General features: G+C 35.9%; 1 long non-coding RNA gene across 1 annotated transcript in view; it reads right to left on the bottom strand.

Moving 5' to 3' along the window:
• Positions 1–24,943, bottom strand: part of LOC134809926 (uncharacterized) — a 181,776-nt gene that overhangs the window by 124,879 nt on the left and 31,954 nt on the right. The window lies entirely within an intron of this gene.

The following is a 24,943-nucleotide window of genomic DNA, read 5'->3' as shown; positions in this document are numbered from 1 at the left end:
AGAAACGATTTACTTGCCAGTAAGTTCAGAAATACCTATTAACTTGTCTTTGGTAAAACTAATAAGCAAACAAATACTATTCATATTTATAACATAAGTAATAATTTAGTTTGAAACATCATAGACATTGGTGAAAATGCACAAAGCTAATGTATGTCAGTTAACAAAATACGAATTAGGATTGTGTTAAGAAAAGACACACCCAGTTTCCATGGTTAAGAATATTTAAATACTTCATTTGAATAAATTGTCTTTAATTAGCTTCAAGTTGTATTAAAGAAAAGTACATGGATAGACTGCTATTTAAAACTAAAACTAAAATTCTAAGCAAAGTTTCCTGCCATGAAATTACCAGGTTGTTCCATAGTCCTTATTGAGATTTGATAGTTCATAAGTAATGGCTTCACAATCCAAAATGTTACCTGGCTAACACTTTAATCTGCTTTTCTTCTGGAAAACTGTGGCCTTCTGATAGTATTCCTTCATTGGTCTAGTATATTAATTAGTCTATTAGTAGATGTGTTAGGCTGCTTGGAAAAATAACAGGGGTCAAACTATTCACAACATATGGACCCTATTTCTAGAGTCAAATTCTACTCAAAAAGGTAGAATAATATTAGTAAAAGCAATGCCTTTTGCATCTTATAAAAATCAGCTGTGAAAAGGTACTTATACTGTATTTCTAACCTGATTCTCATAACATACACAATATCAGGGCTAGTATTTTTTATTTTAAATTATAGATTTTTAAAGAAGGCTGTTTCTCTAAATGGGTAAATTATTTCAGTTTTAAAAGCTAAAAAAAAAATATTTGAAACTGTTACTAAGACCCACACCTTTTCTCTACACCACTCTGAGTAGAAAATGGAAGTTAGTGATTATTGAAAACAATTCTTCTATTCATATTCCAAACTCAGAGATATGTACTTAGGACAGACTAAGCTAAATGTTACACTATCTAAAAGCCACACCACACAAGAATAACACCTTAAAGCTAGTATAATAAATGTGTTTGTTGAATTATGACTCAAATGTGGGATTTTCATCAGCAGTTATCCTTCCCATCCTGGCACCTCAAACATGTTACCATTTTCTTTCACTATTTTATTCAAGGGTCTCATTTGTGCTGAAATTTTTAAAGACTTAGAATTATTCTCACCTTGACACAACACTTTGTTTTTTTGTTATGACGATAAAAAATAATGTTTTTATAATCCTCCGTTTTGGAGTAGAACTGTGAAAAGTAGCTTTTGACGTTTGGTATTATTATTTGCTTTCCTTTTTTGGCAGTTGATCTTGGCATCCTAGACTGTTTTTTCAAACACTGTAGCAATAGCATACTCTTCAGAGTTTGGCTAATGATCTAAAACTAGGAAAGCTAGAAAGTCTCTGTGTAATTCCCTATTCGGTAATTATTCAATTTTAACTTTTTTTTTGGTCAAATTTTCACTCTTAATTAGTTAACCATAAATATGCAAATGCTTTATTATGATGTAGTTTTAACATAGAAAAAAATCAGGCTTTATAAGTTATCCTAAGTTGAGTCTAGTAGCAAATGTAGAATTGGCAGAAATAATGATTTCTAATTTAAAACACTTATTGATGTTAATACATTTATAATTTGAAAAAGAAATAAAAATACCCTTAACCCAATGTGTTACCCATAACGCTGCATCGCTCTAAAAAATCTAGTTCAGCTGGGGGAGGAGCCAAGATGGCCGAATAGGAACAGCTCCGGTCTACAGCTCCCAGCGTGAGCAACGCAGAAGACGGTGATTTCTGCATTTCCATCTGAGGTACCGGGTTCATCTCACTAGGGAGTGCCAGACAGTGGGCGCAGGCCAGTGGGTGCGTGCACCGTGCGCGAGCCGAAGCAGGGCGAGGCATTGCCTCACCTGGGAAGCGCAAGGGGTCAGGGAGTTCCCTTTCCTAGTCAAAGAAAGGGGTGACGGACGCACCTGGAAAATCGGGTCACTCCCATCCGAATATTGCGCTTTTCAGACCGGCTTAAAAAATGGTGCACCACGAGACTATATCCCACACCTGGCTCGGAGGGTCCTACGCCCTCGGAATCTCGCTGATTGCTAGCACAGCAGTCTGAGATCAAACTGCAAGGCAGCAGCGAGGCTGGGGGAGGGGCGCCCGCCATTGCCCAGGCTTGCTTAGATAAACAAAGCAGCCAGGAAGCTCGAACTGGGTGGAGCCCACCACAGCTCAAGGAGGCCTGCCTGCCTCTGTAGGCTGCACCTCTGGGGGCAGGGCACAGACAAACAAAAAGACAGCAGTAACCTCTGCAGACTTAAATGTCCCTGTCTGACAGCTTTGAAGAGAGCAGTGGTTCTCCCAGCACGCAGCTGGAGATCTGAGAACGGGCAGACTGCCTCCTCAAGTGGGTCCCTGACCCCTGACCCCCGAGCAGCCTAACTGGGAGGCACCCCCCAGCAGGGGCACACTGACACCTCACACGGCAGGGTATTCCAACAGACCTGCAGCTGAGGGTCCTGTCTGTTAGAAGGAAAACTAACAAACAGAAAGGACATCCACACCGAAAACCCATCTGTACATCACCATCATCAAAGACCAAAAGTAGATAAAACCACAAAGATGGGGAAAAAACAGAACAGAAAAACAGGAAACTCTAAAATGCAGAGTGCCTCTCCTCCTCCAAAGGAACGCAGTTCCTCACCAGCAACGGAACAAAGCTGGATGGAGAATGATTTTGACGAGCTGAGAGAAGAAGGCTTCAGACGATCAAATTACTCTGAGCTACGGGAGGACATTCAAACCAAAGGCAAAGAAGTTGAAAACTTTGAAAAAAATTTAGAAGAATGTATAACTAGAATAACCAATACAGAGAAGTGCTTAAAGGAGCTAATGGAGCTGAAAACCAAGGCTCGAGAACTACGTGAAGAATGCAGAAGCCTCAGGAGCCGATGCGATCAACTGGAAGAAAGGGTATCAGCAATGGAAGATGAAATGAATGAAACGAAGCGAGAAGGGAAGTCTAGAGAAAAAAGAATAAAAAGAAATGAGCAAAGCCTCCAAGAAATATGGGACTATGTGAAAAGACCAAATCTACGTCTGATTGGTGTACCTGAAAGTGATGCGGAGAATGAAACCAAGTTGGAAAACACTCTGCAGGATATTACCCAGGAGAACTTCCCCAATCTAGCAAGGCAGGCCAACGTTCAGATTCAGGAAATACAGAGAACGCCACAAAGATACTCCTCGAGAAGAGCAACTCCAAGACACATAATTGTCAGATTCACCAAAGTTGAAATGAAGGAAAAAATGTTAAGGGCAGCCAGACAGAAAGGTCGGGTTACCCTCAAAGGGAAGCCCATCAGACTAACAGCTGATCTCTCGGCAGAAACCCTACAAGCCAGAAGAGAGTGGGGGCCAATATTCAACATTCTTAAAGAAAAGAATTTTCAACCCAGAATTTCATATCCAGCCAAACTAAGCTTCATAAGTGAAGGAGAAATAAAATACTTTACAGACAAGCAAATGCTGACCGATTTTGTCACCACCAGGCCTGCCCTAAAAGAGCTCCTGAAGGAAGCGCTAAACATGGAAAGGAACAACCGGTACCAGCCACTGCAAAATCATGCCAAAATGCAAAGACCATCAAGACTAGGAAGAAACTGCATCAACTAACGAGCAAAATCACCAGCTAACATCATAATGACAGGATCAAATTCACACATAACAATATTAACTTTGAATGTAAATGGACTAAATTCTCCAATTAAAAGACACAGACTGGCAAGTTGGATAAAGAGTCAAGACCCATCAGTGTGCTGTATTCAGGAAACCCATCTCACGTGCAGAGACACACATAGGCTCAAAATAAAAGGATGGAGGAAGATCTACCAAGCAAATGGAAAACAAAGAAAGGCAGGGGTTGCAATCCTAGTCTCTGATAAAACAGACTTTAAACCAACAAAGATCAAAAGAGACAAAGAAGGCCATTACATAATGGTAAAGGGATCAATTCAACAAGAAGAGCTAACTATCCTAAATATTTATGCACCCAATACAGGAGCACCCAGATTCATAAAGCAAGTCCTGAGTGACCTACAAAGAGACTTAGACTCCCACACATTAATAATGGGAGACTTTAACACCCCACTGTCAACATTAGACAGATCAACGAGACAGAAAGTCAACAAGGATACCCAGGAATTGAACTCAGCTCTGCACCAAGCGGACCTAATAGACATCTACAGAACTCTCCACCCCAAATCAACAGAATATACATTTTTTTCAGCACCACACCACACCTATTCCAAAATTGACCACATACTTGGAAGTAAAGCTCTCCTCAGCAAATGTAAAAGAACAGAAATTATAACAAACTATCTCTCAGACCACAGTGCAATCAAACTAGAACTCAGGATTAAGAATCTCACTCAAAGCCGCTCAACTACATGGAAACTGAACAACCTGCTCCTGAATGACTACTGGGTACATAATGAAATGAAGGCAGAAATAAAGATGTTCTTTGAAACCAACGAGAACAAAGACACAACATACCAGAATCTCTGGGACATATTTAAAGCAGTGTGTAGAGGGAAATTTATAGCACTAAATGCCCACAAGAGAAAGCAGGAAAGATCCAAAATTGACACCCTAACATCACAATTAAAAGAACTAGAAAAGCAAGAGCAAACACATTCAAAAGCTAGCAGAAGGCAAGAAATAACTAAAATCAGAGCAGAACTGAAGGAAATAGAGACACAAAAAACCCTTCAAAAAATTAATGAATCCAGGAGCTGGTTTTTTGAAAGCATCAACAAAATTGATAGACCGCTAGCAAGACTAATAAAGAAAAAAAGAGAGAAGAATCAAATAGACGCAATAAAAAATGATAAAGGGGATATCACCACCGATCCCACAGAAATACAAACTACCATCAGAGAATACTACAAACACCTCTACGCAAATAAACTAGAAAATCTAGAAGAAATTGATACGTTCCTCGACACATACACTCTCCCAAGACTAAACCAGGAAGAAGTTGAATCTCTGAATAGACCAATAACAGGAGCTGAAATTGTGGCAATAATCAATAGTTTACCAACCAAAAAGAGTCCAGGACCAGATGGATTCACAGCCGAATTCTACCAGAGGTACAAGGAGGAACTGGTACCATTCCTTCTGAAACTATTCCAATCAATAGAAAAAGAGGGAATCCTCCCTAACTCATTTTATGAGGCCAGCATCATTCTGATACCAAAGCCTGGCAGAGACACAACCAAAAAAGAGAATTTTAGACCAATATCCTTGATGAACATTGATGCAAAAATCCTCAATAAAATACTGGCAAAACGAATCCAGCAGCACATCAAAAAGCTTATCCACCATGATCAAGTGGGCTTCATCCCTGGGATGCAAGGCTGGTTCAACATACGCAAATCAATAAATGTAATCCAGCATATAAACAGAGCCAAAGACAAAAACCACATGATTATCTCAATAGATGCAGAAAAAGCCTTTGACAAAATTCAACAACCCTTCATGCTAAAAACTCTCAATAAATTAGGTATTGATGGGACATATTTCAAAATAATAAGAGCTATCTATGACAAACCCACAGCCAATATCATACTGAATGGGCAAAAACTGGAAGCATTCCCTTTGAAAACTGGCACAAGACAGGGATGCCCTCTCTCACCGCTCCTATTCAACATAGTGTTGGAAGTTCTGGCCAGGGCAATCAGGCAGGAGAAGGAAATAAAGGGTATTCAATTAGGAAAAGAGGAAGTCAAATTGTCCCTGTTTGCAGACGACATGATTGTTTATCTAGAAAACCCCATCGTCTCAGCCCAAAATCTCCTTAAGCTGATAAGCAACTTCAGCAAAGTCTCAGGATACAAAATCAATGTACAAAAATCACAAGCATTCTTATACACCAACAACAGACAAACAGAGAGCCAAATCATGAGTGAACTCCCATTCACAATTGCTTCAAAGAGAATAAAATACCTAGGAATCCAACTTACAAGGGATGTGAAGCACCTCTTCAAGGAGAACTACAAACCACTGCTCAAGGAAATAAAAGAGGATACAAACAAATGGAAGAACATTCCTTGCTCATGGGTAGGAAGAATCAATATCGTGAAAATGGCCATACTGCCCAAGGTAATTTACAGATTCAATGCCATCCCCATCAAGCTACCAATGACTTTCTTCACAGAATTGGAAAAAACTACTTTAAAGTTCATATGGAACCAAAAGAGAGCCCGCATCGCCAAGTCAATCCTAAGCCAAAAGAACAAAGCTGGAGGGATCACACTACCTGACTTCAAACTATACTACAAGGCTACAGTAACCAAAACAGCATGGTACTGGTACCAAAACAGAAATATAGATCAATGGAACAGAACAGAGCCCTCAGAAATAACGCCGCTTACCTACAACTATCTGATCTTTGACAAACCTGAGAAAAACAAGCAATGGGGAAAGGATTCCCTATTTAATAAATGGTGCTGGGAAAACTGGCTAGCCATATGTAGAAAGCTGAAACTGGATCCCTTCCTTACACCTTATACAAAAATCAATTCAAGATGGATTAAAGATTTAAACGTTAGACCTAAAACCATAAAAACCCTAGAAGAAAACCTAGGCATTACCATTCAGGACATAGGCATGGGCAAGGACTTCATGTCCAAAACACCAAAAGCAATGGCAACAAAAGCCAAAATTGACAAATGGGATCTAATTAAACTAAAGAGCTTCTGCACAGCAAAAGAAACTACCATCAGAGTGAATAGGCAACCTACAACATGGGAGAAAATTTTCGCAACCTACTCATCTGACAAAGGGCTAATATCCAGAATCTACAGTGAACTCAAACAAATTTACAAGAAAAAAACAAACAACCCCATCAAAAAGTGGGCGAAGGACATGAACAGGCATTTCTCAAAAGAAGACATTTATGCAGCCAAAAAACACATGAAAAAATGCTCATCATCACTGGCCATCAGAGAAATGCAAATCAAAACCACTATGAGATATCATCTCACACCAGTTAGAATGGCAATCTTTAAAAAGTCAGGAAACAACAGGTGCTGGAGAGGATGTGGAGAAATAGGAACACTTTTACACTGTTGGTGGGACTGTAAACTAGTTCAACCATTGTGGAAGTCAGTGTGGCGATTCCTCAGGGATCTAGAACTAGAAATTCCATTTGACCCAGCCATCCCATTACTGGGTATATACCCAAATGACTATAAATCATGCTGCTATAAAGACACATGCACACGTATGTTTATTGCGGCATTATTCACAATAGCAAAGACTTGGAACCAACCCAAATGTCCAACAATGATAGACTGGATTAAGAAAATGTGGCACATATACACCATGGAATACTATGCAGCCATAAAAAATGATGAGTTCATATCCTTTGTAGGGACATGGATGAAATTGGAAACCATCATTCTCAGTAAACTATCGCAAGAACAAAAAACCAAACACCGCATATTCTCACTCATAGGTGGGAATTGAACAATGAGATCACATGGACACAGGAAGGGGAATATCATACTCTGGGGACTGTGGTGGGGAGGGGGGAGGGGGGAGGGATAGCATTGGGAGATACACCTAATGCTAGATGACGAGTTAGTGGGTGCAGCAGCGCACCAGCATGGCACATGTATACATATGTAACTAACCTGCACAATGTGCACATGTACCCTAAAACTTAAAGTATAATTAAAAAAAAAAAAAAAATCTAGTTCAAATTTCACTCCACATTATATGCCTTTATTTTTCCTCTTACTCAGTTTGTATTAATCATTAATTATACTTCAATGCCTTATTTAATAGAATAATTATGAAGTGCCACCTTTGTTCACTGGCTTTTGGGGATAATTTCATTTAAAATATAATGAGGAATAGATTGTGCCTCGATAAGATACAGGACTAATTATATATGCCTTTATTTCTGGAGACATTTATTTTAGTGCAAGTTGCTTATTAATTGGTCTAATCCTGGATCTATAAAATGTTCCCAAACAATGCATGGTAAAAATTAGGAATTGTTGTAAAATATAAATGAATTTATTTCAAACAGAAGTAATAATTGCAAATAAACTGTGCCCATTAGGTATATAAACTCACATGTTTATACAACCTTGTTAGTTAGGTACTGCATTTTACAAATGAGTACCCAAGGCTTGGAAAGTTTAAAATGATTGCAAAAATTCCTGTAGCTATTAAATTCCTGAGCTAACATAAGAACCCGGTTCTAACAAAAACAGAAGACCATGTTTGGAAGCATTTGCTATAGACTGATAGGTGGGAAAGTGCATATCACATGTATGGGTTATTCAGAAATATAAGTTTAACAGTACTAGAAATATAAGTTTAACAGTACTAGAAATATAAGTTTAACAGTACTGCATACGACTATGTCACAAACATTTTATATGACTTTGGATAAGCTGCTCACTGAGATTCAATACCCACACCCATAAAATGAAAATATGACTCAGCCAAATCCAATTAAAACAAAGTTTTAGAGGACATAAATTTGGTGCAAAGTAATTATGACAATGATGGTAAGCACTAAAAACAACACTTGGCAACAAAATGAGTTCACACAAGTGAATATCTAAACATGTCAGTGCTCCAAAACTCTGTGTTACTCCTTTCCTTTCAATAGCGCTGCTGCTTATGAATTACACCAACATGCAATTATGAGACCACGGAAGCCTCAAAAAACACTGAGCCCAGGAAACTCCTGTCAGACATAACAAGAATGTACCTGAATGCTATTAAAGAAATAACAAACCTGAGGTTCTTCTTCAGTTTGCGAGAAAATACTTTTAAAATAGTCTGGATTGTCTGCATAAACTTGATCAGTTTCTATTTTAGCTGATTTTCTAATTATATTGAAATAAAAACAATTAAATTTAGAGTACAAGAAAAGATGAAATAGCTCATCTCCAGTGTGACAAAATCTACCTAGTCCTTGGACCCTATGGGAAGGATGGCAATATATACACTCCAGTGTTTTTCTTCTGAATCTTAACCAACCTCTGTTTTTCTTCCATTGTTTTGCCATAGCTACCCAAATGTCCAGGTAAAGTATTTATTTCCCTAACACTCCCCAAGCACAAACAAAACCCCCTCTATTGATTTCTACCACCACCCCCCGAAAAAAAAATTAGAGACACTGAATTTTATTAAAGTCTTTTTCAAAACATACTAGAATATTAAGGTGATTCACAAATAAAACTATAAAACCTACGAAGCAAAGAGACTGGCTTAAATATTACAAGCATTAGATTCTACGTCAATCTAAAAACGACATAGAAATCTGATAATTTCTAGAATAATCATTTCATTCTAAAAATGAGAAATGTGTATTTCACAAATAAATTGGCTTTTATGTGAAATAGAAATCTTAGAAAAATAAAAATAAGAAAAATTCACTAAAATGTGTAGAAAAGAATCATGCTTGCTCATAGTTGGCAGCATCAGGGAAAATATGTGAAATGTGCAGACTAAGAAATTAGAGGTTCAGAAATGTGTCCTGTACCCTGAACAATAAACCTGTGATTGCATTAGCAAAATGAAGTAGAGAATTAAGGGCATCATACAGATCATAATTTCAATAACCTGTAGTTTCAATGTTCTAATAATAAGAAATGGCCATGCACACAAATGTATTTTTATCATCACGAAAGTATGGAGTTGAAATACTTATCCTGGGAGTAGCTGTGGGTTCTAACAGTGAACACTGGATCAGCAGCAACCACTGGTTTGTTCATTCAAATGCTGCTTGTTGAACTCCTACGTGCTAAGGCACTAGACAGTAAACAAGTGAGACAAGCCTGGCAGTCATGCCAATTATTTCCTAGAAAATAAACAAGTAAATAAATAAAACAACAACAGATAGTTAAAAAAAAAAAGTACTGTATAACTAAAATGGGTGATATTGAAGAGAGTAAGGGGAAAGAGTTATAAATTAAGATAATATGTTCAGGGAAGCCCTCTTTCATAAAGTGCCACTTGATCAGAAACCTACAAAACAAGGAGATAATCCCTGAATCTAGAACAGAATTGTTCAACAGAGGTTAAAAAAAAAAAAAAAAAAAAAAAACGGTTGGCATTTCTGGAGCATCATGCACTGGACTAAGTGTGAAATGAAGTCTAGGTGGGGGAAGGGGAGCTTAATTCCACTGAGGGCACTGAACATATTCTACATGATTCAACTCTGGATTCATTTTACTTGTTCCATAACTCTGCAAATGGTCAACTTGAGTAGATGTTGGAAATGCACTTAGAAGAATGTGTATTCCACCATTACTAAGAATCATGTCATCTGTGTATGCTAAACCATCTGTTTAGCTTGTTGTTCCTATCATCTGTCTCTGTTTTGAATGGGAATCTGCGTCAGTATCTTGTTGAAAGAAGCACACCAGAACTTCCAACAACGGTTGACATTTTCTTATTTCTTCTTTTACTTTGGTCACTTTTTGGTTCTTGTTGTTTTGCCATTAAAAGTAATGGCCACTTGGCTAGTCTAGGTCTTTTGTGATTCCATACACATTTTAGGATGTTTTTTTCTACTTCTGTGAAGAACGTCATTGGTATTTTGATGGGAATTACATTGAATTTGTACATTGTTTTGGATGATATGGATACTTCAACAATATGAATCCTTCCAATCTATCAAGAAATTCTTCAATTTCTTTAATCAGTGTCTTATAGTTTTCAGTGTAAATATCTTTCACCTCCTTGGTTAAATTTATTTTTAAGTATTTAATTTTTACATAGCTTTTGCAAATAGGATTTTTTTAATTGATTTATTTTCCAGATAATTCACTACTAGTGTATTGATCTTCTATCCCAGAGGCTTTGGTGTTTCTGGTTCTCTGCTCTATAGTCTTTGGATAAGAAATTAATTGAAGGAAATACAATTTTTGAACAATTAGATCAATAATCTTCATATGAAGCCTATTAGTGCCTCAGAGAACATAGAATTTAAAATATAGCAGGATGATAATACTGCATAAAAAGTATTTACTTTATAAAACAAACTCCATTTAATTGAGTTAATTGGGCTTCCTTCTGTGAGATACTGGTCATGACTTAAAACACACATATACAAATGAGATAAAATTTAAAGGAGTAAAGTAATCATGATGGTGTTTTTTAAAATTAAAATATTGTTTTATGGTTTATCTGACACTTTTTAACTCAAGATGAAAGTAAAAAGAAAATCTGGTCTTTTTTACTTTTCTGAAGCAAGAAGTGAAAGATATCCTCTCTAAATGAGATATTAACTTTTCCTTCAGAATGCCTTATCAGTGTACCATAATGCTATGCAGTATACTATAGATATGGCAATTTTAGCTAAACTATTTGTAACTAACATTTCTTTTAAAAATTTAGAAACTATCAACCAAACTTAGTAATTAGTAGAACTTCCAACAAGATGTATTGATTCTATATTTCAAAAATAGAGCTGAGTAACAGAAGTTATCTGTGATAATTAAAATTAATATTTACCATTATGTTGTCAGAATACGATGTATTCTGATATCATATTCAGGTATGTAACATATTCATACAGAATATGATGTATACCTTAGAAGCAAGATTTTTTACTCCTACTGAAAATTATTTGTTAACCTCATTATTTAACAAACATAACTTAAGGGACATATGGGTTTTATGTCTATTTCATATTGACTCAGAATCATAATTACAGAATATTTAATAAAATATATTTTGATCTGGAGGGATATAGTATATTATATAATTTGAGAGGCAACTTTACTTTATATTTGGCTCTCTTGAGTAGGTAAGGGAACTGCACAGCCTTCGGGCTCAGCAATAGTGAGGTCACTCCATGGTGAGGCCAAATCCCACTGGGCCCAGACAAGGCAGGAAAAATATGACCATACATTAGCAACATTGATCTCTAACAGCAGAATCCAGCAACCTAATGTTTTACGTCCAAGAAACAGCTTGTGCTGGTGTTATATTTTCCTCCAATGTGGTCTTGAGGTCTTTCTCTTGATAGTGGCCATAATCCAAGATACCCACTCTCTAGGAGTGCCCTGGCCTCTCTAGGTTCATGTGTGTTGATCAGGTGAGACATAGAAGAGGCATCAGAACAAAATATAAATGAATGGCATGAAATAACATAAGCAATCTTTATTCCTTTAGATCCCAGAGAGGAGAGGGCATCATGCCTCACAGGGCCAGTGGGAAAGGAAGAGTTATCTGGGACATGCCTGCTCAACCAGCTGGTGGGAAGCAAGAAAAGAAGAGAGAGAGCAAGAGACCAGAGAGTCAAAGCTTTCATTGGGTTCCAAAGCATTACCCAAGCAGGTTTCCCAAAGAGAGTTCTAAACAGTGAGTTTAAAGCAAGCAGGTACAAGTTCCAGAAGATCACACTGTGACTGACAGGAGGTCACTATGCCATATCTACGCAGTCCATGTGGGGTACAAGGGTCTGAGGGGTGAGTCACATAGGCTGTTTCTAGCTGTTCTATAGGAAGGTGGTTATCAAAAAGCAGTTGTGAAAGGCAGATATCTGGATCCGTCACACTGAAGAACTGGGAGGAGTTAGAGAGTTGTAAACTATATCAAGGGTAATTCCTGTTTCTGGTATGAGAAAGTCCAATTTAAATTTAAAATAAAGGCTTAGGCAACATGGGATTATAAGAATTCACTACAGCTACTCTAATGTAGAGATGATGGGGGATCTAGAGGGAGCTATGTGTACTGGAGATTCCTTTTCCCCAAGTTGATGACAGCTGATGAGCTTGATAAGGTCATTATAAATATACATATTTATATGTATATTTACATATAAATAATCTGTATAACCTGTATTTTCTCCTTGCATCACTGTAATATGTGCCAAAAAGTATAAAGTTTGATATGCAGTTTAACACTTATCTCCTATTATCAAATGCAAGTTGAAGGTTTTCCCTTAGATTATGTGAAGAATTGTATTCTCCCTCTATATGCATATGTATGATAATATTGTTAGTTATCCAATAATGTTATTGTGAAAAGAAATTACAAATAGGATATTTAGCCATAATTTTCAAAGGATGACATGTGGAGACTACATCAGAATTGGCCAATTATTCAATAAAAGCGTAGATAACTTGGTCCTACCCCTGTCTACTAAATCATAATCTCTGAGAAGAGTCTAGGCACTTGTATTTCTAACTAATTCACAGGTGGAAGTTAGGCACAATAAAGTTTAAGAAATACTTGCAGATTTAGGTGATTAATATAAGTACTAGATTATTATATACCAGGTATCAAAAGAATATTTGGTATCATGAAATAAATTTTAAAATAAATAGAATTGCATTTTCAGTAGTAATACTCAATATTGGTACCATTAAACTTGACATTTGGAATACAACTTTGAGATTGAAACCCATACGAAAAATTGCAAATGCTTTATGCCTTTTCCTTTCTTAAATAACATCTTCTCTTTCCAAGGTTGTAAAATATTTTGACATAAAATCAGTATACAGAATAGTTTGTTTCAGCAATAAAAAATAATCACAGGAAATTTAGGGACAGAAGGCTATTTACATTACCTCTACCAATTATGTAATTTCACAGAGAGCAAGACAAAGTGGTAGTTAAATGCTTCTATTGAAGTATTGAAGTTAGAAAAGAGTTGCAGTTAGAATTGCAGTTAGAAAAGAGCCAGTATTTGAACCTACACTTAGTAATATCTTACCTGTTCTCCACTGTCTTCCTTCTACACTACTATACCTTTCTCTTTTTTTTTTCTCACATGGTGAATATCTTCTAATCAAATCACAATATGGCCTCAAACAATATATGACTAAGGTGTTTTGAGGAACAGATTGGATGTATAGTCTGATTTTATCCATGCACCATTGCACGTAGGAAATTCTAACTGAAGTCAGTGCTCAACCTCCACTGTGAAAAAGAAGAAAAACTGAAAATGACACAACTCTCCATACAAATATAAATCACCCAGAACACTATTTCTGGATATTAAGCCAAATTCTCTCTATTCTTTCTATTCAAATAAACAAGACTAAGCATGAGAAAAATGAAGCTGGAAAAAAAAAAACACAGAAAGTTCTGTCTTTATTCAAAGAAAGCCAAATCTATTTTCAACGTTATTTCTGTCTGGCAGAATAGATTGTGTGTGTGTATTTTCTTAATAATATGTGAAGAGTAAATCTGAGACCCAGACTTTGTGTGGTTAAATATGGGAGACTGACAATGTGTTTCCCTCCACTGATTTTGCAGCCCCTCTAAATGAGAGTGAGCATGCACAAAATATGCATAAAACATTAAGGGCAGATAGAATAGTTGAGACAATGAAGTCAGAGAAGTTATTTTTAGAAACCAGAAAGTAGATGGACAAGTGGTAACATATTTAGGAAACTAGAGGAAGCTGTGTTCTAACTCTATTTTGATGTGTCCCCAACCTTCATAGTTGTTATGTCAGTGCAGCAAATATCTTCATTCTTTGGCCATTGTGATCCTTTTCCATTGGCTCCTGTGTACTTTAAACAACACCCCAGTACCTTTGAAAGCTTCTTTATTTTCTGATTTATAGAGCTCGGTCAAGTCCATTTTATATGCTTTCTGCCTCTAACCTGAAAGCTGTTTCTCCAAAGAGTCCTGGTTACTTTGAGTGTGAAAGAAATATTCAGAGATCATAATCTGGGCACCCAGTGTGATCATTTTGACTGAGTCTGTTCACTTCACCCCAAAGTAATTCTATCAATACTGTTGGTTTGGTATGACCCAGTTTCAGGTTCATTCTTCTCAAAGCAGTCTTGCCATTTGACTCTTCACTCATTGTCATGTTTTTAGAAACTCTAAATATTCACTGTCCCGAAGTGTGACACGAGACATTATCAACAGAATTTAGGAAATAATTTAATATGATGCTGTCACTGTCTAACATTCTTGGTTAAGAGTGGGGAAAGATTATTTTTAGCTGCCATGATGTTAGTGTTGATGACAGGACAAGAGAGTTTGTGGCTATTTGTATTCTCACAACAAACTTTATATTACTTCTTAATAAAAATTTCCATTTTCGTGTGTGTATTGTGAAGCCTAATTGTCAACCAAGTACACTTTGACTTCTAATTATATTTCCAAAGGTATGATGAAAAAATAGACACTTAGAAGATATAACACATATAGTACCTTCTTAAAGGCAGTTTTCAACCTATTTCAGGAGACAAACATAATACTAAAGCAAGATTTAAGAAAAAACACACAGAATAGACAAAGCTGTGAAATAATATAATAGATATATCATTTATATATAATTTTAGAAGAGAAATAAATTTGAGCAAGAAATCCATCCATTCATTTATATATTCATTCAGATATTTACGTATCTTTTTCCAAAGATATTGAAGATATTTATAGAAACGCATACAATATAAATATAAAAAGAACTACAATGCCTACAATTGTCCAGGGAACAAGAAAATTGAAGAGAAATTTGGCAACAAGTATTAATCGCTTTAGAAATATGAGTAACTTATGAACTGAGACTTTTACTTTCATTAATTTACATTAATAATATGAAGTTAAATATTTAGCAATTAAGATGCTTGACACTGCTGTTCATCACAGTAGTAACCTGTTAATCATTAAACACAGCATAAATGTTCAACTATATAAGAATACCTCAATTAAATAATGATTATTCATATGAAATATTTTGAAACCACTAAATATTATATATTAAAAGAAAATTTAATAACCTAAAAATCATCATGTTAATTTTCAAGAGCAAATTTAAAATTATATTTTAACACATTCAAATATTGTTTAAATAATTATAAAAACAACTCATTTTAGGAAGTAATGGAAATAGATCCAAATATTTGAAGTAGTTATTTCTGGATGCTTATTTACAAGTAATTTAACATTTTTACACTATTTCCTCTATTTTTCAATTATTTTTTACAAGAATTTCCTTTTGCACCATTACTTTTCTGTGAGATAAAATTTTATTTTACCATTAAATTGTAATATATGCAAAAATTAAAAGATATCTGATAAAAAAGGGTAAATATGGGACAGCAAAATTAATTGAAACATGTATCAAGTTAGAGTAGTAAGTAGTCTGCCTGGAAGTATTTCATAACAGCTAAAATGGACCACAGATTCACGCTTGGAGTTTCTGATAACAAGGTAAACATAGACACAAAACCTGTGCCTCCATGATTGGCAGTATAAATAACTTAAAAGCAGACCAGATACTCAGAGGAAACACAATTGTCCCGCCTAATGGGGTTTAAGAGCCCTTCTGTTGGTCTTTAGAAAAGGATACTGAGTTATATTGTCAAAGGGAATAGACGGGAAGTTTTTGTTAAATAGACAGGGTTTCAAGTAAACCTTTAGTTTTGAATATTTGAATAGGTAGAGAGGAAACAGGAGAGACACATTCCAGACAGAGAAAACAACAGGAACAGAACTATAAAGTGATGAAGGAGCTCAACATGTTTTAATCATTTAAGATGACAAAAGTACAGGGCTTATATTGGAAGGCTGTTGATAAAGTATGACATGCAAATGTCAAATATGAGGCTCTTGGGGAGAACTAGACGAAGATGGAGATAGGAAGAGATGTGTGGGGCCGGGGTGGCAAGCATTAGGATCTCTTGGGGAGAAAGAGTATGTATCAGTCCAGTATTTCAGAGATGTGTTCATTACACTTAGAAGAAGGGAAAAGACTCAAACAAAAGTCAAAGTTGCATATTTAGAAAGAAAACATCGTAACAGCATAATAAGAGTTACTAATTCTTCACCTTTAGGTAGTGCCAGAAGTTTTGATTAACATGTCTTTAATCTTTACAACTTTTCAATTACGCATTTTGATTCACATCGATAAGGGCATTATGTGGTTATTTGCTCAAGACTGTACAAGAGGTAAATGGTAAATGTAAGTAAAGTTACCTGTTCTAATAGTTCCAGTGTTTATATTCATTTCTCTCTGCACAGTATTATAGCTAAAAGTGCAGGCTCTGGATTCAGATACCTGGGTTTAAAAATTGGCTCATTAGCTATTAGTACTTCTTGGTATCTCCATTTTCTTGTCTTGTAAAAGAGTATGATAATATATCCCACAAGTCAATTTTGAAGATTAAATGATTCATTGCTCATAACATATTTGAAACAGTGCCTGGCACCTAGCACTTAGCTCTCATTATGCTTTTCTGTCTCTTCTCACCTTGAGTCAAATGTAATGGAAAATAAAAAAAAAAAATTGTAATTCATTCATGGGAAAAAATCTAATAATATTTTAAACCTTATAAATCTTAAGGGGAAAAATGAGTTATTCAAACCTAGTACCTAGTGCTTCTCCAAAATTAAATTGCGTAGATAATAAAATTTTTGGAAATCTCTTCAAAGTTTTACCTTAACATTCAGATAACTGGATCAGAGACACTCTATTATTCATAGAAGAGCATGCGGTATTCTCAAACATTATGTAAGATCCTAATAACATATTTGGAAATTACATTTACCTGTATTGAAATTTTCTTATTGACAAACTTCAGAAGGTGCTCCATCTTTATCCTCAATGGAAGTATTTATTCATCATTCTGCTGCAATTATGATATTGCTTACATACTAATTCAGTGTGGATTGGCCATTTTCTGCCTTAATCCCAGCACTTTGGGAGGCCAAGGCGGGCGGATCACGAGGTCAGGAGATCAAGACAATCCTGGCTAACACGGTGAAACTCCGTCTCCAATAAAAATACAAAAAATTAGCCAGGCGTGATGGCGGGCGCCTGTAGTCCCAGCTACTCCCGAGGCTGAGGCAGGAAAATGGCGTGAACCCGGGAGGCGGAGCTTGCAGCGAGCCGAGCTCGCGCCACTGCACTCCAGCCTGGGCGACAGAGCGACACTCCATCTCAAAAAAAACAAAACAAAAAAAATACATTTTATAACGAAGACTAGCAGTTTTGAACATCATCTAAGTTTATAGTAAGACTTTTCTGAAAGGATATATATATATATATATTTTTTTTTTTTTTTACTTCATATAGTTTTCACTCTCTATCCAAGCAATATACTGCAGTGCATTGAGCCTTTTTCAAATTATCATTCAACTACTCAAGCATGAGTCATTCAATGAGACTTTAAAAATCAAGTTTTCCTTTTATAATTTACTTGAAAAATCTCTATTGCAGAAAACAAAAACAAAAACAAACTACTCTGTTTCGGGACTCTACATGTTCTATTTAATTTCTAAGAGTGGTGGTGGCAGGGTAGGGAAAGCTTAAAATAATTCCACACTTTCTTATACATATTATATTTCAGGTTGAATTATCTGCTCGTCTGTAGTGGAGGAAAGAAACTAAGAACAACAACAACAAAAAAATACAAAAAAAAAAAAAAAAGGTCTGATCTGACAGGCTGATTGCTTTGAAGAAAAGAAAATCCCCATTCAATAGAAATATAAGGAAACCTATGATGGAATGGTTTTGTTCCTACCAAATAAGTTATACTTCAGTATTTAACCTTTCATTTTAACTTTCTAACCACCAACTGGAACGAAAGGCTAAAAAGCTACGTGTAAATCTGTGTTAAGTTAGAAATATAAGAAATACAATAAACGGATAAAATTAGAGTTTTGTAACATACAGCATGCTTTTTGAATTTAGAAGTTTTAATGACTTTTTCTTGTTATATGTTTGGATTTCATGGATAGCATTTCAAAAGTAAATATAGACGTTATTCTAAGTAAGAGGGCAGTCACACCAAGACACTTCATGAGAAAACTTCTTAAAAGTAAAGAGAAAGAAGTAATCTTGAGCAGCAAGAAAAAACATACCTTACCTAAAAGGAAAAAACAAAACAATTCAAATGACAATGTGTTCTTTATCAGAAAACCTGGAGGCCAGAAAAAAAGTTACACAATGTTTTTGAAGTGCTGAAAGAAAAGAATTATCAACTCTGAATTTTATATCCAACAAAAATACCCTTTAGGAATGAAAGGAAGATTGAGACAGTCTAAGTTGAAGGAAAACTAAGAGTTTATTGCCAGTAAACCTAAGGATGGCAAAATAAAGTTCTCTAGACAGAAAGGAAATAAAAGAAAGCACCTTAAAACATTAAGGAAGAATAATGATGGGCAGAGCAAATGTGAATACATTCTCCTTGTCTTCTTGAGTTTTCCCAACTATTTTTGAAAGAGCAAAAAGTATAGCATTGTATCAAGTGGAGGTCAATGTATGCCAAGGAATGTTTAAGACAATTATAAACAGTGGAGGATTAAGGAATTTAAAAGGAAGTGAAGTTTCTTTTTTCTTTCTTTCTCTTTTTTTTTTTTTTTTTTTTCCGAGACGGAGTCTCGCTCTTGTCATCCAGACTGGAGTGCAGTGGAGTGATCTCGGCTCACTGCAACCTCTGCCTCCCTCCTGGGTTCGAGCAATTCTCCTGCCTTGGCCTCCTGAGTAGCTGGGAGTACAGGCACCCACCACCATACCAGGCTAATTTTTGTATTTTCGGAAGAGACGGGGTTCACCATGTTTGTCAGGCTGGTCTCGAACTCCTGACTAAATGATCCACCCCCGTCAGCTTCCCAAAGTGCTGGGATTATATGCGTGAGCCACCTCACCCAGCTGAAGTTTCTATACTTCATTTGAAGTGGTAAAATATTCACATCAGATCTTTGGGGTGATGGAATAGTTCAGAATCTTGATTCAGGTAGGATTTAAAAGAATTTTTGTGTATTAAAGTGGCATAGAACTACAGTTGTTCCTTGGTATACACAGGGGATTAGGTTAGTTCCAGTCTGCGCTGCCCCCATACTAAAATCCATGCACACTCAAGTCCCACAAGCAGCTCTGGGAAAACACGGCTGTCTCTATGCATGGATTTCTTACCCCATGAATACTGTACTTTCTATCAGCCTTTGGTTGAAAAAAATCCACATGTAAGTGGACCCTTGCAGTTGAAACTCATGTCACTGAGGGTTAACTGTACACTTACACATTGAAGCAATGTAAATTCCTGGTTTTTATATTGACTGTAGTTATACAAGATATAAATACTGGGGGGATTCAGTGAGCGGTGTATGGACCCTCTATGTACTACCTTTGCAACTTCTGGTTAACCTGTATTTATTTCAAAATAAAAGGCTAAAACACATATATATTTACACACACTTTGAAAACCACTGTCTCAAAGAATTTGTTTTGAAAAGACAACATTCTCATTGTTTCTATTTATAAAAATTCTTAATTTTAAATTTCCCAGTGGTGTAGACTCCATAAATATAAATTTTTAAAAAGAACCTTCATTCAAATAACTTTTTAGCCTGGCAATATGTCAATAAAATTGGTTACCAGGAGATGTCTGAGTTACCCTTCCAAATTGTTTTGTAATGGATGATCAAGCAAACATCAATCGAAGGAAAGAAAATTGTTCACACATAGGTAAAAACTAAACCAGTAAAACTACGATTCATTCTAAAAGGGAAAAAATGCTCTAATTCCAAAATATTAAAAATTAATGATGTGTTTGGTTGTTTAAAATTTTTATTTTGAAATAATTCTAGATTCACAGAAGACTGCAAAGCAATAGGCAGAAACGTGAGACACACTACAGCCTCTTCCGATGACAATCTCTTACATGACTATAGCACACTATCACAACCAATGATACAACCGTAGGGGTTATTCAGATCTCAACAGTTATACGTGACCTTGTGTGTATGTGTGTGTGTCACTCTATTCAATCTCATCACGTGTAGCTTTGTATAACCATCTCCATGAAAAAGAGGAGAGGGGTGAAAAAATGGTTATGGCTATGTTACATAACATTTATAGGAAGGTCATTTGTTTGGACCGAACTCCTGCAATAGGCCCAACAGACCAAACCAAAATGGAGACACTCATCTTGGAGTTCCACATCACCAAGACAAAATGAAGTTGTTTATCTGAACTTCCAAGAAATCAGGAGAGAGAGAGGGAGAGTTGCCAAATCCCCAAACAGGTCAGTTTTTGCTGGCATGATAAAGAAGTCCCCCCAGCATTCACCTTTACAAAAACAGTCTCACTCTGAAATGACCAGTCTGCTTTGTGTTCTCTGTTTCTGCTTTCTGCAGCCCTTTTTTCTGCCTATAAAGCCAACCTCTTCTGCTTGGCTCATCAGAATACTCATTCTATTTTGTTGAGTGTTTCCCGACTCTCAAATTGCAAATAAAAGCCACTTGTTGAATTTTTTGTACTAAATTTGGTGCAATTTTTTTGACAGCTATAAAGGGTTAAGTAGCGGGGGTCTTGTGGTGCTGATACAGTTGACTGAACTGTTTTTTTTTTATTTAAGTCATAGAATTTGTTTGTATTTAAAGTCTTTAAAACTTATTTAGAGTAAGGTTTATACTGTTGTCACTGATTTGAAATTCTCCATGGATAAAATCAGAATAAACAAGCAAGAAAACGGTGACTTTAAAGGAATAATTTATCAAAATCACAGCCTACCATTCTCTTTTCAGATTGTCTTACCATTTAAATTAAAGTGTCTAGGGGGAAGAAGTATTTGACAACAAATAGAATTCAAATGGCCTCTTGTGTTTGTTAACCTTATTAATTGCTTTAACATCCAAGTGCCTGCATTTACTGGCATAGAAAGTTCCTGTTATTTATTGCCATTTATTGTGGAAGACTTTGTTCTTTGTGTTTTTCAGCTTTGTTATTCTTAAGAGCCAGGAACTCTGACAGCTGCTGCCAGGCCTGTGCAGTTTGTTTAAAACAATAGGGAAAATTGCCTAGCAACCTCACATCCAGCTTCTGGTACCCTTCTGGAGATCACATTCCACACACTCTGCTCATCTCCACAAGCTCACAGGGGAAAACACACACACACATACAGAAACACATGCACATACTATAATCAAAACTAGACTGATTTTCCCTTTTTCTAAAAGATATGTCCTTATTGTTCACAACTTATGCAATTCTCCAACATGCAGATCAGAGGTGGGGTGTTATAAACCCTGAAGAGATCACGAGGAGCTTTACACAAATGAATTAGTTCCCCCCCCCCAAAGCTTCCTGTTACAGATTTACTATTTTAAGACATGACTATGCAGCTTCCCTTGCTAAAATTACAATAAAATATGCTCCTTACACTTTAGTAAGTATATATTGCCCTATAATGGGCATTATATATGTTGTCAACGTTTGTCAATACTTGACAAAGTTGTGGGAAATGCAAGTTTATTCTGAGTCCGTTTCAGAAAGTGGCAGAGGAATGAAACAACATTGTTTGAACGTTGGTAATAGCCAGGGTGTTAGGCTGCACCTATTTTATTTCCTTATCCTATATTCTTGTTTAAGATATTATTGAGAATTGTGAGTAGGACATTATACCAGAAAGTTAAAGGCATAACTTCAACTCCGAAGTTTTGTTTTGCTTTGCCTATCTGAATTGGTTTGAGAAATCACTTAATCTTTGTATCACAATATCTTCATCTGCAAAATAGAAACTTACACTAAATGACCACTAAGGTCTTCTCTCATCTAACATTCTGATACCAGTGGCCAAGGGGAGGTTCCTAGACATTGGTGGGACCTGGACTCCAGGAGGAGTCCCGCTCTTGACATGTCATGAGAATAAATTCAAGGATGCGTCAGAAAATAGCAAAAGTACGGAGATTTATTGTAAAGTGACACTCAAGAAGGGGGAGCGCAGGAATACTCAAGAGACAGACACGCAAAAGGGGGTTTGGAGCTGCTACATTTATGTTTTTTTTTTTTTTTAAATGCAAGAAGTGGAAAATTTATGAAGATTCCTGGAAAAAGATACAGATTTCTTGAAACTGTAGTGTCACCCATTTTTCCACAAAATATGGGTGTTCCCAGAACTGTCATGACACTGGTGGGTATGAGATTTGTATGTTAATGAGCGTATAATGAGGTCCCATGTGAAACCTATGTCAAATCCAGCCCATGTTGGGTCGAGTCCATCTTAGCCAGCTTGGCCCACACTATTTTTCAGGGTTTTATCAGCCCTTAACTTCTGCAGCTATTTCAACAGTTTCCTTTTGCTAGTCATGTGAACCTGTTGCCTGGAATTTTCCATTCTCTTGTGACTACCCGGTATTATTCCTTTATCATTTTCATTACCTTATAAATGACCTTGGTCTTCCAAGAGACTGTTTTATGTGAAAATTGAGGAGAAAGAAAAATGGTTATGGGAGATAGAGTTTTTCCCTTCTTTTAAACATACCATTAGTCCCAACATTGTTATCTGTAAAACTGGAAGAGAAGAGTAGGCCAGATGACCGCAAACACTTATATAAGCCTAGTAAGATATCAGGGATGCAAATATGTACAACTATTCCATATGATGATAAAAGTTATATAGATGCATATAACATTGATAAAGTTATGGGAAGTGATTTAAGGTCAAGAACAGTAAGAGATAGAAACTCCAGTGGAGGGGTCAGCCTATGGACCAAATCCAGTCTGGTGCTTAAATTTCGTAAAGATAGATTTATTGTACTGTTAGGTTGGTGCAAAATAATTGTGGTTTTTGTCATTACTATTAATGGCAAAAACTGCAATTACTTTTGCATCAGTCTAATATAACATGTCCATCATTTAAATATTATCTGTGGCTGCCGTTCATACTACAACTGTAGAGTTAAGTAATTGCAACAGAGGCTGTCTGTCTCACAAAGATGAAATGCTTACTATTTGGCCTTTTATAGAAAAAAAGTTGGTTGATCCCTGCTGTAAGGTATGAAAAATGTTGCTATGTTTATTTAGGCTTGAAACTAATCAACTCAGCCAGGGTATGTGCATATCGATGAAAGAGAAAAATATATTAAATGTTCTAGATATACTATCATTTCAATATAGCAAATATTTAAAAAAAATTAGGATGGAATTTGATTAAAAAGACTGATATGTTTATCATTAGTTTTTTGAAATGAATTAACTATTATTTTTAGGGTTTCTCATGTATTTATAGTCACATACTCAAAAACTGTTTGGAAATGTCACAGTTACTTTATTTGAAATTTAACGCCTATTCAGTGGATGTTATCTAAACATTTGGAGGCTCTCCAAAAACAAACAGAAAAACAAACAAATAAAACACACTTACATTGAGGAAAATGTGGAATCCAAGGCCCTGGATTTCCTCCATATCATTGATATTGATAAGAGTCAGTGTCATGTTTGTAAATCATGACTGTAAATACATCAGCCATGTAAAGCTGATCACTTTACATTGCGATGAACTTTACATGCACCTTACTAGGATTAGATCAGCACTGTATGATTGCATAATCATGTGTTATTCATTCTGAAGTGGCAAGCAGAATATTTAAAATGCAATTACAGAAACATGTTAAATAAATGGAGAAGAGAACATTAATTATTAGGAGGTTTCTTCTCAGTTGAATGCCTTCCACCCACCACCCTAATAACAAAGAATAAAGGGATAGAGTTTTATCTTGCTAGAAACTTCCTAAACAGATAGATAATGTTTACTAAGTATTCTTAGTTATAGTTTAGGTTAATAGTTCATCTAGTTTAGGTTAATAGTTCATCTCCTGATATGGTAGGAAGATTTCTATGATTTAACAGAAGGGCTCATCACTGAGTAACAGTTACAACACAGTTTAATTGACATGAAATTAGAGAACATTATTTGAAGCACGAAGAAGGGCAAGTATATCCATCTTTTTTCTACCAATGTTCAGTTATTACAGAATCTCCTGGGCTATCCAGTTACTGCCCAAATTGCCTGTTACCATGATAAATTACATTTCAATACAAGATGACCACAAGAATATGGTGAGGAACTGGTGCAAAGAGAGAAGAATGATGAAAGAAGAATTCAAAGTAAAGGAGAATGGTTAGATTGGTGGGAGGACTTGGAGTTAGAACAGAAGAATTAAGGAAAGAAAGTAA

Source organism: Pan troglodytes, chromosome 3 (assembly GCF_028858775.2).
Source record: "Pan troglodytes isolate AG18354 chromosome 3, NHGRI_mPanTro3-v2.0_pri, whole genome shotgun sequence".
Taxonomy (NCBI): domain Eukaryota; kingdom Metazoa; phylum Chordata; class Mammalia; order Primates; family Hominidae; genus Pan; species Pan troglodytes.
This window is presented reverse-complemented; position numbering and strand designations above follow the sequence as displayed.